The following is a 15,023-nucleotide window of genomic DNA, read 5'->3' on the forward strand; positions in this document are numbered from 1 at the left end:
TGATGTCCTCCAGGAACTCACCTTTACCTGCTGATGTGAGATGGCAGGCCCTGGGGAAATGCTAAAAAATAATAATAATGGGAGTACTTTTGGCTTGGAATTGGCTGATCAATGCAGAGAGCTGGTTGGCTTCAGATTGGGAATTGACAGAAATGTCTGCAGGATGTGAGAATTGGGGGGAGAGATAGGTATGGGTGTAGCTGTGTGGTTTTGGGAACAAATTTAGCATTTTTTGCTTGAAATTCATCTTTCCTAGTAGCCCTATCGCACCAGCCTCCTCTGAGCCAACCCATGCCCTAGCTGACCCCAGCAGATCCCCATGCATTCCTGCTTAGCAGCAAGGCCATCTGAAGCATATCTGGCACCGTGGTGCAAAGATCCCCTCTGGCGTGGCCTCCCGTTTCCCAGAATTGCCCACCTTTTTTAGGGAGGACGGCGCTGTCGGCGACACGCCCAGCTTTGCGGGGCTAGAGGAGGCGGGCAGTGGCTGGAGGGCAGCTCCTCCGGCGGGGAAGAGGCAGAGGCTGGACGCAGTGTCTCCCGGCTCAGCTGGATGCTTCGTGCTACGGTGGCCACGACAGGCGGAGGCTCCGGGCGTGGTGCTGCTTCGGCGTGGCATGGCGGAGACAGGTGAGGATGACGAGCTGATGCTGGGAGGCGCCGCGTCCAGCCTCCGCCTCTTCCCTGGCGCCTTCCAGAACTTGGCACCCTGGTGCCCTGCGCCACTAGCCTCTATGGGTAAGATGCCCCTGCTCAGCAGCCCGATACATTTACTGCGTTCTATCCAATCTCCACTGTGCTTGATCCTTCCCCCACCACCTGTTGTTCCACTCCAAAGCACCCCCCACCTGTTAATACCCCATGGTGCTTCACATTTTTTTTGCAATGTGAAATACACGTAGGATTCTTTGGGGAGGGGAAATCAGCTCAGGGGGAGACTGAGGAGGAAAGCAGAAGGTAGGGAAAGGGTGAAGCTCTCCCCTCTCGCTTCTCTGCTCAGAGCTGTCCCCTCTCCTTGCTGCTTTGCTTTACCAAAACTTCCCATCAAGGCACCATTAACCGCATGTAATGTGTTGGGAAAGAAATGGAATCTTTCCTTGCTGTGCCTGAGAAAAACGATTTCTATTTTTATTTTTGCAAAAGCATAAAAAGGAGACATTGGACAAGCACTAACCCCACCAGAACCCTGCAGAAATTTACCAGAACAGAAGGAAATGTGTGATAATTTTCCTCTTACCATTGACTGTACAGACTCCTTGTGGAGATACTTCTTTGTAACTGGTTTGATGAGATGATGTATTTTTTCACGTGTTGGTCCGCTAGATGTTGGAACGCTTCCAATGTGTGCTCTATATGCTGCTGTGCTTCTATGTTTTGTAGATTCTGGCTGCCGTTCTAACCCCACTTACCCGGGAGTAAGCCCTGCTGGAATCCACAGAGCTTACTTCAGAGTAGACATGGCTTAGGATTGCACTGTTTGTCTCTCACAGTGGGGTTTCAGAAACCCGGTGAGTAACTACTTGACATTCCTGTGAAATATGACTGGAGAAGCAGGAGGGCAAAGAGATTCCAGGAACTCATTTTTGGGGGAATGGCTGGAAACAACCATTTGGCAAACAGCCAGCAAGCTGCTCATATTTCTTGTCAATGTTTTAAAGCAAAAGTCGGGCGTAGCAAGCATGTTGCCATGAAGAGCGATTCCGATTCTGATTCTCCACCGGAGGGCAGACGCCGCAAATTATAACCATGCATGCCGTAATACCCCACCCCACCCCGACTAAGTTAGTTGATATTTCGGTCCTATTGAAACCAATTAGTCACCATTTATTTAGTTAGTTAGTTAGTTAGTTAGTTAGTTAGTTAGTTAGTTTCATAACATTTTCACACCGCTTGCTTCTGTAAAACAGAAACAACAAAAACCCGAAACCCTGTAAGAAGTTGACAAAGAGAAGAAAGCAATGAAATGATCAGTAAAGACAGTTTAACAAAAAACAAGTATTTGAAGCATTATTTTTTTTTTTAAAAAAAGGAAATAGGAAAAAAATCAGCACTAAATTAATAACAGATTGAGACAACATAGGTCAACATTCTGCATGCCTTGGTTTGGCTTGTCTCAACAGAAACATTCTTAGCAGACACCGAAAAGTGGTACAGTGATGGCGTCTGCCTGATGTCAACAGGCAACGAGTTTCAAAGTTCCAAAGGGACTGAAGTTCAGCTACCTTAGTCTGGAATTTGAATCTAGCCTGATATCTGTATTTTTTTTAAAAAAAAATATTATGTTTGTGTATCACTGTTGCACCAAGGACCTAAAGAATCAACATTATTAATTTCTTCTTCTCCTTCTTCTACTGCTACTGTGCGTAAAACAACTAAGCATTCTACAGAGATTTAAAAAACAAAACTGGCTTTGCAGTCTAATCAGCATTTAGCAGAGATTGGACTTTCATAACCACCCTGTCTGGTAGGTTTGGCTGAGAGATGGGGGCTAGCTCCCAGGCATTTATTTAGCTTTGTGGTTGAGCCTTCATTTGAGCTCATCTCCCCGGGCCTATGCTTCAGGGCTGCACCACATTGACTTATTAATATTAACTTTATCTCATTCATCTTCCTGAAAACCATGTGAACCAGGTCATTGATTCAAGTAATTCACAAGTATACTCCTTCAAGTCAAACACCCCCTTTAGCATACTTTAAACTGTTGGTGCAAGTTTAAAAAAAATGGGTATATTACAAGGAGAATTCCTGGATACCAAGATCCAAGTTTGGGGCAAGTACTCTTTGGGTGAGAGAAGCCCATCAGAGATTTAAAATCACGGCAATGTAAAGCATGGAAATATAGGCCCCTGTGAGTTCCCAAACTCCTCTTGTCCCTTGCCTTAGAAAAGACCATGTTTTGTAAGTTTAAAATGGTTTACTTACAAACTCTCCAAAGGTCAGATTCATGTGCCTTTCCATGCAGCATTCAGAAAAAGTTGCACAGGCAGTAAAATGTGGCTCCATTACAGTGGTGAAATTCTCCAAATTATTGGTATAGAAACTCAAGAGTGGCTTTTTAAGAGCCATGTGGCTCCTCACAAGTTGAGCTCCTCTAGTAGATTAGGAAAGAACAATTATAAAGACTTCCTTCCTGGTAGGGTTCACATGCTGGAATGAAAAGAACAAAAGCTTGATAACCCTTCTTCCTCAGGTGAGGAGGAGAGACCCAGATAAGCCTGGCAGGACAGCTTTCTCTATGGTCTTAACCCCTTCATGTGTTAATTAGATTTAAGCATGTTGGTTATATGAGGTTAGTTATCCCATAAAAACATTGAAAATAAATAGCAAAACCTCTCCAGCTCACTGGGAACTCCTCATTTGCTTTAAAGTTCTTTGGACTTGTACACTGAAGTTTGCATTAAGTGTTTTGATCTGTCAGAGGAAGACATAATGAATGCTTGCAGAATCACCCACTAGCCAAGGTTAGAGATATTTTCCTAAGAACCTGACAGTTTTCTGCTGGGCTGGTGGGCGGAAAGATGGGCATCTAATCTTGCTCCATTAAGAACACCATTTCACAGCAATGGCAACAAATTCTAACTGTCTTTCAAGCAGACGGAGCAAAGACCCATCAAAATTATCCACCTACGAGCACACTTGGTAGATTATTTTAAAAATTACTATTATTATATCAATCAGGTTGTTACCCACCAGCCTAGCAATGTCTTGAGAAATTTTAAGTGTAAGTAGGATCTGCAACAGAATTTTACAGTGTACCAATTTGGTGTTCCAGTCATGGTCTCCAGGATACTTAAACCCATTCCCCTTCTCCCCTCCATTTTCTAATATACCCAGCAATCCATCAGTATTCTATGGGCCCCCCTTGTTCCCACTGGGATGCCCACCCCCCTTTTAGAGTTTTGTTTCCACCGGACGTTTTACACTTTGGGGAGTCTGATAAATCTGTTTCTACCTCCCTTGTGCATGTGGGTGCTGGCTGTTTTGGCTACATAAGCATTCACAGGCGCACACATGTAAATATATATCCTTTCTTCATTATTTATTGCCAAAATGTCTATAGCCCCATAGTGATAAGCTGAAATAAATCACTGATTATAACAGAAGAAAGTAATATGCAAATTTTAAATTCCCATGTAGGCTGCTTCCAGAATGTTGCTAATTTGCAGGTGGGATTCAGTCCACTACCAGCCAATTAAATAGGCTTTGGTGGGTTTGCGCAACAAGTCCACTTTTTGCAGGAAGGAAAGTGATGGGGAGAGGCAAAGGAAAGTGTGGTAGAATAATTGCTTGGTGCAAACGGATCAGAACAAGTGCTCAATATAAACAGTAGTTGTTGGGGAACTGAAAATAAATCAAGATGAAAGCTCAGTAAAAGGGTCATCTGGAAGTACTGTAACTCTGAGCATTCTCATTTTCAATATGATTCCTGTGCACTGATCTAATTAGCACTCTCATTTTCAGTATGAAGGTCAAAGGAATCGAGATCGGAGGCTTAGACATAAGGTCAACCTGTCTCTAGCAGCAAAGCAAACCTGTAATGTATGAACACAATGAAAGGGGCTAGCTAGGTGCTGAAAGGGGAAATGTTTAATGTTAACTCTGGAGGGGCAACATAATCAAAATGGTGGCTGCAGTAGGTCCCACCCAGCCCTTACAAGATATCCTCAAGAACTGCTTCCCCAAACAGAAATAACCAATGGAAAACTTGGGGAATGTACATTCATTGATCCCTTCAGTCTCATTTTTCCTGGTAGACTGCACAGAAGTCTTCTGTGCCACAGAATTATCAGCTCAAGGATTAAATAAACCCCTCCTCCTAATAGCAAACTCAGGGGTGAGTGTTGATGGGAATGGAGCCACAATGTGTCCTGTTCTATGAGCCAGTGTAGTGTAGTGGTTAAGAACAGTAGACTCGTAATCTGGGGAACCGGGTTCGCGTCTCCGCTCCTCCACATGCAGCTGCTGGGTGACCGTGGGCCAGTCACACTTCTCTGAAGTCTCTCAGCCCCACTCACCTCACAGAGTGTTTGTTGTGGGGGAGGAGGGGAAAGGAGAATGTTAGCTGCTTTGAGACTCCTTTGGGTAATGATAAAGTGGGATATCAAATCCGAACTCTTCTCTTCTTCTGTGTTTCTGTTCTGTTTCAAGCATTTAGATAGTTGTTTCAAGCTTTCAGAGGGTTGGGCCAGATGCAATGTTAGGTTTTTTTGGACAATGAAGATCCAGGTTGTCCGATTCTTCTTCCAGCCTGTGAAACTCACTTGTTGAGCTTGGAGTGGTCCCCATCTCTCAGCCTTACCTACTTTGTGGGGGTGTTGTGAAAATAAACTCACATGCTCTTCCCTGAGCCCTTTGAGAAGAACAGGGTGCAAATCTGGTACAAATGAAAAATAATCATCATTAATGTATATTTGCTGAATGCACTTAGTATGGAACTCAAGGTGGCATACATTTTGATTCCAGACCAGACCCAGACCTGCTTAGCTTTAGCAAGGTGGCGGCAATATGTATCCCTGGACCACATTTAGGAAAGCTGAAATTCAAAACTAAACAAAGGCAGAGGGCATCTGGGGGGGGTTTAACTATGACACTCCAACATTTAAGCATTCCATTTTAATCTCAGTCTGTAAACCTTTGCCAAGCTGGCGTCCTTCCAGATGTTCTGGACTACAACTCCCATCATCCTCAGCAAACCTCAGTAGCACTTGTTATTCACAGAGATTATGATTCCTGAAGAAGATCCTCTTTTAATTTAAAGAAGAATTAAGAATATAGCTTTATTGCTCTGTGCCTATGGAATTATATGGACCGTGATTGGCTGACTGGCTGGTTGAAATGCAGTCTTCTTAATTATCTGCAGAACTATCTTAATTGTCTGCTGTTGATATGAGTGTGCTTTGTAACTATTGCTGTGCAAATGACCATTTTTTTCTAGGCAGCTACGTGTGCTTGAAGAGAAACTAATAAAACAACCCAGCACTTGGAAATCTGTGGCAATGATTATCATCATCATCATCACCATCATCTGGCTATCAAAGCCATGATGGAGAGGTTCCCATGCCATTATGCCTCTGAATACCTCTTGCTAGAAACCCCAAGTGGGGAGGGTTTTTGGTCGGCCACTGGGAGAAAAGGAGAAGACCAGTCAAATTGGGGCCCCAAATCTCATTGCGGGAAAGGGGCATGCACAACCTTAATAGATATTCATTTCTACAATCAACATTTTATAGGTAAACCATTCAACACATACATACATGGACTGCCGGATTGACGTATAAGCTAAACAAGCTATAGCTTAGGGCCCCTCTCTCTTGGGTGCCCCAAAAAAATTTAAAGGAAAAGAAAACCTGGATGTACATTTCCAAAATAGAAGCAAAAAAAAAAACACAAAACCTACATACAGCAACAGTGTTTGTGTTGTGTAGGCTCCTGTGACGTAAGTAATGGGCCCCGCCTGCTAGCCTGCTCCCTAAAGTATCACTGGTTTGCTCATTTCTCTATCAATTACTTTATTAAAGTACATATTTTGTTATGTGCAAATAGCTTTAGATACCTATTAGGTCCATAAATTACCGTAATTTTTGCTCTATAAGACTCACTTTTTCCCTCCTAAAAAGTAAGGGGAAATTTGTGTGCGTCTTATGGAGCGAATGCAGGCTGCACAGCTATCCCAGAAGCCAGAACAGCAAGAGGGATCGCTGCTTTCACTGCACAGCGATCCCTCTTGCTGTTCTGGCTTCTGAGATTCAGAATATTTTTTTCTTGTTTTCCTCCTCCAAAAACTAGGTGCGTCTTGTGGTCTGGTCCGTCTTATACAGCGGAAAATACGGTACCATATAGCATTTATTCAACATAAAAAACAGTGACAATTTGTCGTTGACAAAGGGCAGCTGCACATATAAAGGGCCCCATTACCTTCAGTAGCTTAGGGCCTCATCAAACCTAAATCCGGCCCTGCATACATGATACACTTGGCCAAAGCAAGCTGCTGCTGCTGCTTCTTTAAATTTTCAGCTCCACCAAACAAAGCACAAATCCTGGGTGGCAACATGATTCCTGTACTTCCATGTGTATTATCAAATGGCGAGCTTTATATGAAAGCCAGCACCTCCCAGGGTTTTAGTAGAGCCTATTTGTCTCGCATTTTGAATAGCCTATAATCTTGCCTTTTCAAGCATATTTTCTTTGGCAAAATGCATAGCGGATTGAGAGAGATAATCACCTTCCCTTGAGGATTAAGAGAAAAAGAAGGTGAACGGCCTGACCCCAAGGGTTTGGCCATTCCGCCGCATATCCGTGTTGGAGAAAAAACACAGATGCTCAGCTTTATTTATGATATTTAGGGCCTGTACATACCACAGATTCATGCGGATAATAATAATAATAATAATAATAATAATAATAATAATAATAATTTATTTGTACCCCACCCATCTGGCTGGGTTTCCCAAGCCACTCTGGGCGGCTTCCAACAAAGATGAAAGATACACTAAAATGTCACATATTAAAAACTTCCCTGAACAGGGCTGCCTTCAGATGTCTTCTGAATGCCAGGTAGTTGTTTATCTCTTTGACATCTGAAGGGAAGGCGTTCCACAGGGCGGGCGCCACTACCGAGAAGGCCCTCTGCCTGGTTCCCTGTAACTTGGCCTCTCGCAGTGAGGGAACCGCCAGAAGGCCCTCGGAGCTGGACCTCAGTGTCTGGGAAGAACGATGGGGGAGGAGACGCTCCTTCAGATATACTGGACTGAGGCCGTTTAGGGCTTTAAAGGTCAGCACCAACACTTTGAATTGTGCTCGTAAACATACTGGGAGCCAATGTAGGTCTTTCAAGACCGGTGTTATATGGTCTCAGCGGCCGCCCCCCAGTCACCAGTCTAGTTGCCGCATTCTGGATTAGTTGTAGTTTCCGGGTCACCTTCAAAGGTAGCCCCACGTAGAGCGCATTGCAGTAGTCTAAGCGGGAGATAACCAGAGCATGCACCACTCTGGCGAGACAGTCCGCAGGCAGGTAGGGTCTTAGCCTGCGTACGAGGTGGAGTTGGTAGACAGCTGCCCTGGATACAGATTTGACCTGTGGCTCCATGGACAGCTGTGAGTCCAAAATCACTCCCAGGCTGCGCACCTGGTCCTTCAGGGGCACAGTTACCCGATTCAAGACCAGGGAATCCTCCACATCTGCCTGCCTCCTGTTCCCCAAGAACAGTACTTCTGTCTTGTCAGGATTCAACCTCAATCTGTTAGCCGCCATCCATCCTCCAACCACTTCCAGGCACTCACACAGGACCTTCACCACCTTCACTGGTTCTGATTTAAAAGAGACGTAGAGCTGGGTATCATCCGCATACTGATGAACACCCAGTCCAAACCTCCTGATGATCTCTCCCAGTGGCTCCTTCCAGGGTAGCTTTGCTCTGCAATGTTTCCACTGTCATGGGAGCTGCCTCCATTAAGGGAGGTGGGACCGGAAGCCAAAACGTAATTAACTAACTGTATTATTTGCATAAGTACAAAAGAGCTGAACTGCATAGCCCCTTGTAACCTCTCCCATTACACAGAGAGTTGGCCTTATTAATTAGCAACCAGCGTTTTCTGTAGTTAATTACAAAATGCACACACACCGGTGTGCATGATTAAATCCTTCTCTGTCTGTACTTTAGGTATCCTTGCCCAAGTTGTTGGAAACTGTTATGGAAAAATCTAGGTGTGAGGCTGCTCAGTCACCCAGTTTGTTGGGCAGAGCCCCCGGGTCCCTGCGGAATAAAGGAAGGAGTCCAGCCACCAGCTGGAGTAAATAGCTGTAGACCAAAGTTTATTGCGCAACAGGTTCAAAGAGGAATTTTGAACCCTGAGGATGGGGTGACAAGGACTTTTAAAACTTTCCCACCATATCCCAGAATACAGTTCGTAATAATAATAATAATAATAATAATAATGGTGGCGACAGAGGAGGGATGATGGGCGGCGTGTGAAAGGTCTCCGGACAGGGGCTGCTTAAAATGGCGGCCGCTCAAGTGCTGCTTCTGCTGCTGGCACCAACAGAGCCCAGACCCCTTCCTCCTCTAGGCAGGGCAGGGAGAAGACAAGAGGAGGGAGGGAGGAGGTGTGGGAGAGAGAGGGAGGGAGAGGGAAAGAATGTGCATGCTGGCGATCCACGTGGCGATTCCCGGACCGTCCGTGGGCCGGATCCAGAAGGCAATTGGGCCTGATGCGGCCCGCGGACCTTAGTTTGCTGACCCATGCACTAGAACAGGGATGTCCAACATATTGATTGTGATCTACTGGTTGATCCCTGCAAGGTTTGGGTAGATTGTGGTTGATTGCTGGCCCCCTTCCGTCCCCGCCCCCCTCTCCCTGTGCTGGCCTCCATTGTTACAGATGGGAAGCGGGAGTTTAGAAACGGAGGCTGTTATCTGGCCAGCGATCGTAAGGTGATTAGTGGCTGCTTCTGTTCCCCCTCCCCAGAAGAGCTGCAAAATAGTCCCCCCCAAAAATAGGACATTTCCCCTTCCCAACAATTTTGACCTGAACCCCTAAAAAACGGAGGTAGATCACTGCCAGATTTTAATTTTGTTTTTTTATATTGTAATGGTTCTAGGGGTTGCTCGTGCGTAAGTTGCTGCCACTCCTGGCTAGGTTGCCTGGTTGAACCCTTTCTGTCTGGACAGCCTTTCACCCAATTGCTGGCAGAATCCGTCAGTGGGTGTTTCTTGAACTTCTTCCAGCAAAGAAGTTCTTTGACGCCAAGTCTCCTCCTACTCTCCCTGCGCGGAAGTCTTCTGCGCAGGGAGGGTGTGGGCAGCGGAGGACCAGTGCTCTCCCCGCTGGTCTCCGGCGAGGAGTCCTGGAGCCTCCTCTCCGATTCCCCCATCTGCCCCCCTTCTCCACTGGTGTTACACTGATTTCCTTCCACAGTAGATGGGCTGCCTCTCTCCCTACTGGGACCCTCTCCGGCATCCCTCCGGAGCCTTCCCTCCGCCTCTGGCTCCGATGGCAGTTCCCTGACACACATATATATACATTTTTATTGGTTTTTATAACATATCAATTCCAACAATCATATAACATAGCTTCTTATCTTATACAGTGTTTTAGACCTCCGTCAACACCTCTGATGATTTTTTTGTTCTTTATCACTTATTCTGCATTTCTTAATTTCTCTATTACTCTTAATTATCATTAACTAATAGTTCTCCTCATAGTCTTTCTTGCAATATTCCAAATAGTCCTCCTTACAAAACTTCTTGCAATCCTACTAGCGTAATCTGTTCATTACAGTTACTTTTCAAATAGTTCATATGTTTACTCCAGTCTTCTAAGCATCTCTGGTCCCGCAGGTTTTGAATCCTTCCTGTTAATTTGTCTAATTCTGCATAGTCCATCAATTTCATCTGCCATTCTTCTTTCGTCTGTAATTCTTCTTGCTTCCATTTTTGTGCCAATAATATTCTTGCTGCGCCAGATTTTAATTTTGAAAGTAGATTGCAGTCTCTGCACTAGAATAACATAGACAGAGGATATCAGGTCCCATTTCCAGCATCTTCCATTAAGGGATTTCAGGTTTCAGGGCTGGGGAAGGCTCTGGTCTGAGATCATGGAGGACAACTTCCAATCTGAGTAGACATTTCAGCACCGGGTAAAGATGTTTTGCTTTGGCCTGGGAAATTCAGTATGTAGTGTCAGTTGCAGGGGGTTGGACTAAATGACCCACAGGGTCCCCTCCAACTCTACAATTCTATTATTCTAGTTCATCATGTTCTGTTAAAATGTAAGTTGCGTGTCGAGGTCCCCAGGTCCACCCCAATAACTCACACAGAATTTTTGTTTAAGATTTTTGGCATAATTTTGGCCACAACTTTATTAGAATACAAATTTGTGAGTGGTTGCTTAGGCATTGGTTGTGACTATCTGCCCCCACCATGGGGGACAGACTGACATTCCGCACGATGCGAAAGTCAGAATGGGGGAATACACTTGGGGGTTACGCGGAGCAGGGAACCTGCCCTCACCCCAAATGCAACCAGGAGCTCATTGCTATGGCCCGAGCCCCCTTGACAGAGTGGAGAAGCAATAGTTAGCCCCCAATTCCTTTAACGGAATCCCTTGCAGCAGCAGCATTAGAGGGGCAGGCACAGCCAATCCATGCCCCTCAACCAACCATACCATAAACCAATGCCTAACCGCAACCTTACAAGTTGTGACGATTTGCTACGCAGTAGGCAAAAACCAAATGGCCCCAGCCAATCAACCAGATGGACAAAATTCCTACCAGGCCCCCGCTCCAAAGCAGACGACCCCATGACAGGCATAGCAAGGTCAAAGCGAACAACCCTATTCTAGGAGGGAGGGACGGGCAATCCGATGCACAGGCGAAAAGAGGAAGCCCTAGCCTCGTGCAAGGAGTTTTACTATTTCTGGCTGTCAATCAATAAATGGCAACATTAACTTCTTCCCAACAACAAGGGAAGCCCCAATCGCATCAGTGGCCAACGATCAGTTAGCCCGCCCCCAACTTTGGAGTGTCCTGGCGGCCCCCACTGCAACACGTGCTCCCCATGAAGGAGAACACGCTTTTCCGTTTTCACTGCTGCTTGAAAGCAGAATTTGAAGGGTAATTTTGGGGATCAAAGAGCATGGCAGCAAACAAATATCCTGTGGCACAGAGCTGTGTTTGCTGCATTGCTCTTTGATTTTCCCTCCATATATATATATATGTTTCAGCCTTTGGTGTATCAAAACAACTTCTTCAACACCTGATTGCTTGCGTTTAGAGAATGGGAACTGGTTGACTTTTGGCAATGGCTGCCAAATCAATTTCATTTTAGTATACATAACAGATTTATTTCTGCAGATTAATCTGCTTTCCCCAGGACAGAAGTAAATTTAATGCAGAAAGTGGGAGGGGGGGGCAAGAAAGAATATTTAAATTTATGCAGTACGACAGGCCTCTTGGTGAGCATTTTGAATTCCAAGAGGCTTCTGATTCTGGACAAAGTCTTCTCTTGCATAAAATGGCAACTGAATCATGCGATGTGGTTGGCTGATGGGGGGGAGATTATGAGAGATGTTTCCTGCATGCCTTTGAAATACAAAGCTGTCCAGCAAGGGATGCCTTAGCAACAAAGACTTAAGCGATGAAGCATTCTTAGCAATGATGTTTGTTAAGTTGTGGGTGAACATATCAGACGACACAGCGATTCTTCAAACAGCTCTTGTTTATTCACAGGCCAGAACAGAACTGAACTGAAGGGTTCAGCCAGCCTGCTTATATAGAGCTCCACTAGAACGCAACAGTACCCACTTTCTGTAACTATCCAATCACTGGATGTCACTTTCAATCCCTTATTTGCATATGTGGACCTGAGTGAAAACTATCTACAGTATCCCCCTGCTGGCCCAGAGTGAGAACTTCAGTACATAATAGTGTTGCCTTTCGCCTGCTGCGGTCTTAGTGCTGCTGTGTCAAGGCGAAAATCGGGCTCAGGTCAGCAATAACTCACAAGGTGCCAGTGAAGTTAACTCTTTATTCAAAGAAACAAAACAGCTCGGGTCTAGTGGGCACAGCAAATCTTCCCAGTAGGTCTTGTCCCACTGCTCTCCAAGCTTCGTCCTCCCCAAGCAACCTGAGCATTCTTTGCCTTGTCTATCTTTGCTCTGCGCTCTTCATACCTCTTTGGGAGACCAGGAGGAAGGGGAGCTGGTCACAGCAGGAGGGGGAGACTCCCTGGCTTCTTCAGCAGCCTTCCTCATCTCTGCCTCTTGACTCCTCTCCTCTCCAGTGTCTGCTTCTGCCCCGGAGTCTGAACTGCTTTCTGCCACAGCCTCTCCCTGCTCACTAAACCTTTCCCCCTCTTCAGCAATCAGGCATTTTCTAGTGTGCAATTTGTTCATGATCAGTTTCAGCTGCATTTATTTTGTATCACATCATCTTATTTCCCCACCCCCCAAAAAAAACTTTTTTTATTGACTTTCCACATTTATCACAAAATGACATAAAAAAAACACCACAAAGAAAAACACACAACAATACAATAAAATTAAACACAGAAGAAAATTATTTCTTCAAATACCTAATTCTCATAACATTGATAACTGACTTCCTCGAATCCCCTTTAACTTAAGACAATGGGGATAGGATGTTTGTATTTTGTGTTTGTATTTGTTTGTAAAATTTAAAATGCAAAAATATTTTTTTAAAAAAAGAAACAACAGCAACAACAAAAACCCTCTGAACTTTGAGTGACACACTCTTGTGGTGATCCTAAGGATGGTGGAGGGCACTGATGGAGGTTGGGAAAATCTGGTACTTGACAAACTGCTAGAATAGAGTTTTGATCAAATAATAATAACAACAATAATAATAATTTATACCCCGCCCATTTGTCTGGGTTTCCCCAGCCACTCTGGGCAGCTCCCAACAAGTGGTTTATAAATAGAATGAACGAATGAATTATATTTAAGGAATATATAAGATTATATTGCAAAAATGATACCATCTTAGCAGAATTGGAATGATACTTCCGAATAATAGATAAATGATATAAACATTATAGTGGAAATTATGAAAAAGGATATAAAACAAAACTGTGCGATAATACCATGACAACAGAAAAAGTATAACGAGAAAGATTGGAAGTTTTTTGCAAAAAAATATTATTTGATAGATATAATGTCGTATAAATCTTTGGTCTTTTTTTTCTTTTTTTATCATTTTTTTGTCTTTGTTTCAAAATTTTCCTTCTCCCTTCTTTTCTTTTCTTTTTTTTTTGTATTTAAATCTGAAATACTTACCTTCATTGTATGCTTGTTTGTATGTTTGTATGTTTGTATCTTTGTATTTTAAACCAATAAAGATTTAATTTTTAAAAAAATGAATGAATGAATGCTATCTGATTTTTTTTTATCTCCAAGTTGCAATCTTGCAAGGAAACTTCAAAGAGGCAAGAGCTCTTTCAAAAACCCTAGCGAACTAATAAACACTAAATCCCAGAGTGCATTTTTGAGGGTGATATTTTCCCTCAAGGCTTTTACATGCCCCAAATGCTGATATTTAAAAGATGTTCACAGACATCTTTGATCTTTTCCTCTTCAGGGTTGCTCAAAGTGGAGCAAACGCCAGAAAGATGTGGGCTGGATTTTCATCCAACTTGAAATGTGGATTTACAATTAATATTAACTTCTCCTTTGCCCTTCAGGTTGGGAAAGATGGGGGGGAGGGGAGCTGTGCTGGTCCCAGGGGGAGGTTACCGTGAGGAATGGTCAGAGTCCGGTCCTGGGTCGACAGTCTGGAGACTGTCCACCAAGGGCGAAGCAGGGTCCAAAGCGAGGAGCCGGGCAAGGTCGGGAACTCTGGAAGAACAGGTCTGGGTGCTGGCAGAAACAGGTTTCCAATGACGTTGCTCCCGCAACCTGGGACCGGGCTGACTGGCCTTTTTCTTCTCTGAGGCCAGGGGCGGTCCCAGCCCACAGGTGACCCGCCTCTTCTGGCCTTAAGGTGAGCACTCCTCCTAAGAGAACCCAGTTCCCTCCGCCTCTCTGCCCTGAGCCTCTGCAGCTCAGGAGAGGCTGGAGGGTTACTGGACCCAGGGGGAGGCTCACCTTCCCCTGACATGGCTGGGAGAGGCGCACCTGCAGGCAATGGGTCCTCCATCACCTCCGGAGCCAGAGTGGATTCATCTGGTGTCTGCTCCTGAGGATCCGGCACAGGTGCAGGTGCTTCAGATTCAAGCCCCTGCCCTGGCTCAGCCCTCAGGGACTCCTGTGCAGGCTGGGATTCCTCCGGTTCAGCCTCTGAATCAGATTCCCAGGCCATCACAGGAGCAGTGAAATAGCTCTCGCCTTCTCATAAACATTCATTAATGCAGGTTCCAACAGAAGCCTTGTTTCTCATCCAAAAGAAATAGGACTTATCAGCGAGTCCAACTAACAATGTTGCACAGGGAGCAAGTGTTTGGTATAAGCAACCTTGCATCCCTCCAGCCAGTAGAGGGCAGGGTTGGCACTAACAGACAGTGAGGGAAAAT

General features: G+C 44.9%; 1 long non-coding RNA gene across 1 annotated transcript; it reads left to right on the forward strand.

The window, feature by feature from the left end:
- The first annotated feature begins 4,510 nt into the window (after positions 1 to 4,510).
- Positions 4,511 to 5,987, forward strand: LOC309373243. Its single transcript, XR_014169894.1, has 2 exons — positions 4,511 to 4,896; positions 5,170 to 5,987. It is a non-coding gene; the product is annotated as an uncharacterized lncRNA (long non-coding RNA).
- The last annotated feature ends 9,036 nt before the right edge of the window (positions 5,988 to 15,023 follow it).

The sequence above is a fragment of the Podarcis melisellensis genome, assembly GCF_964234715.1.
Source record: "Podarcis melisellensis genome assembly, chromosome: 6".
Classification (NCBI taxonomy): Eukaryota; Metazoa; Chordata; class Lepidosauria; order Squamata; family Lacertidae; genus Podarcis; species Podarcis melisellensis.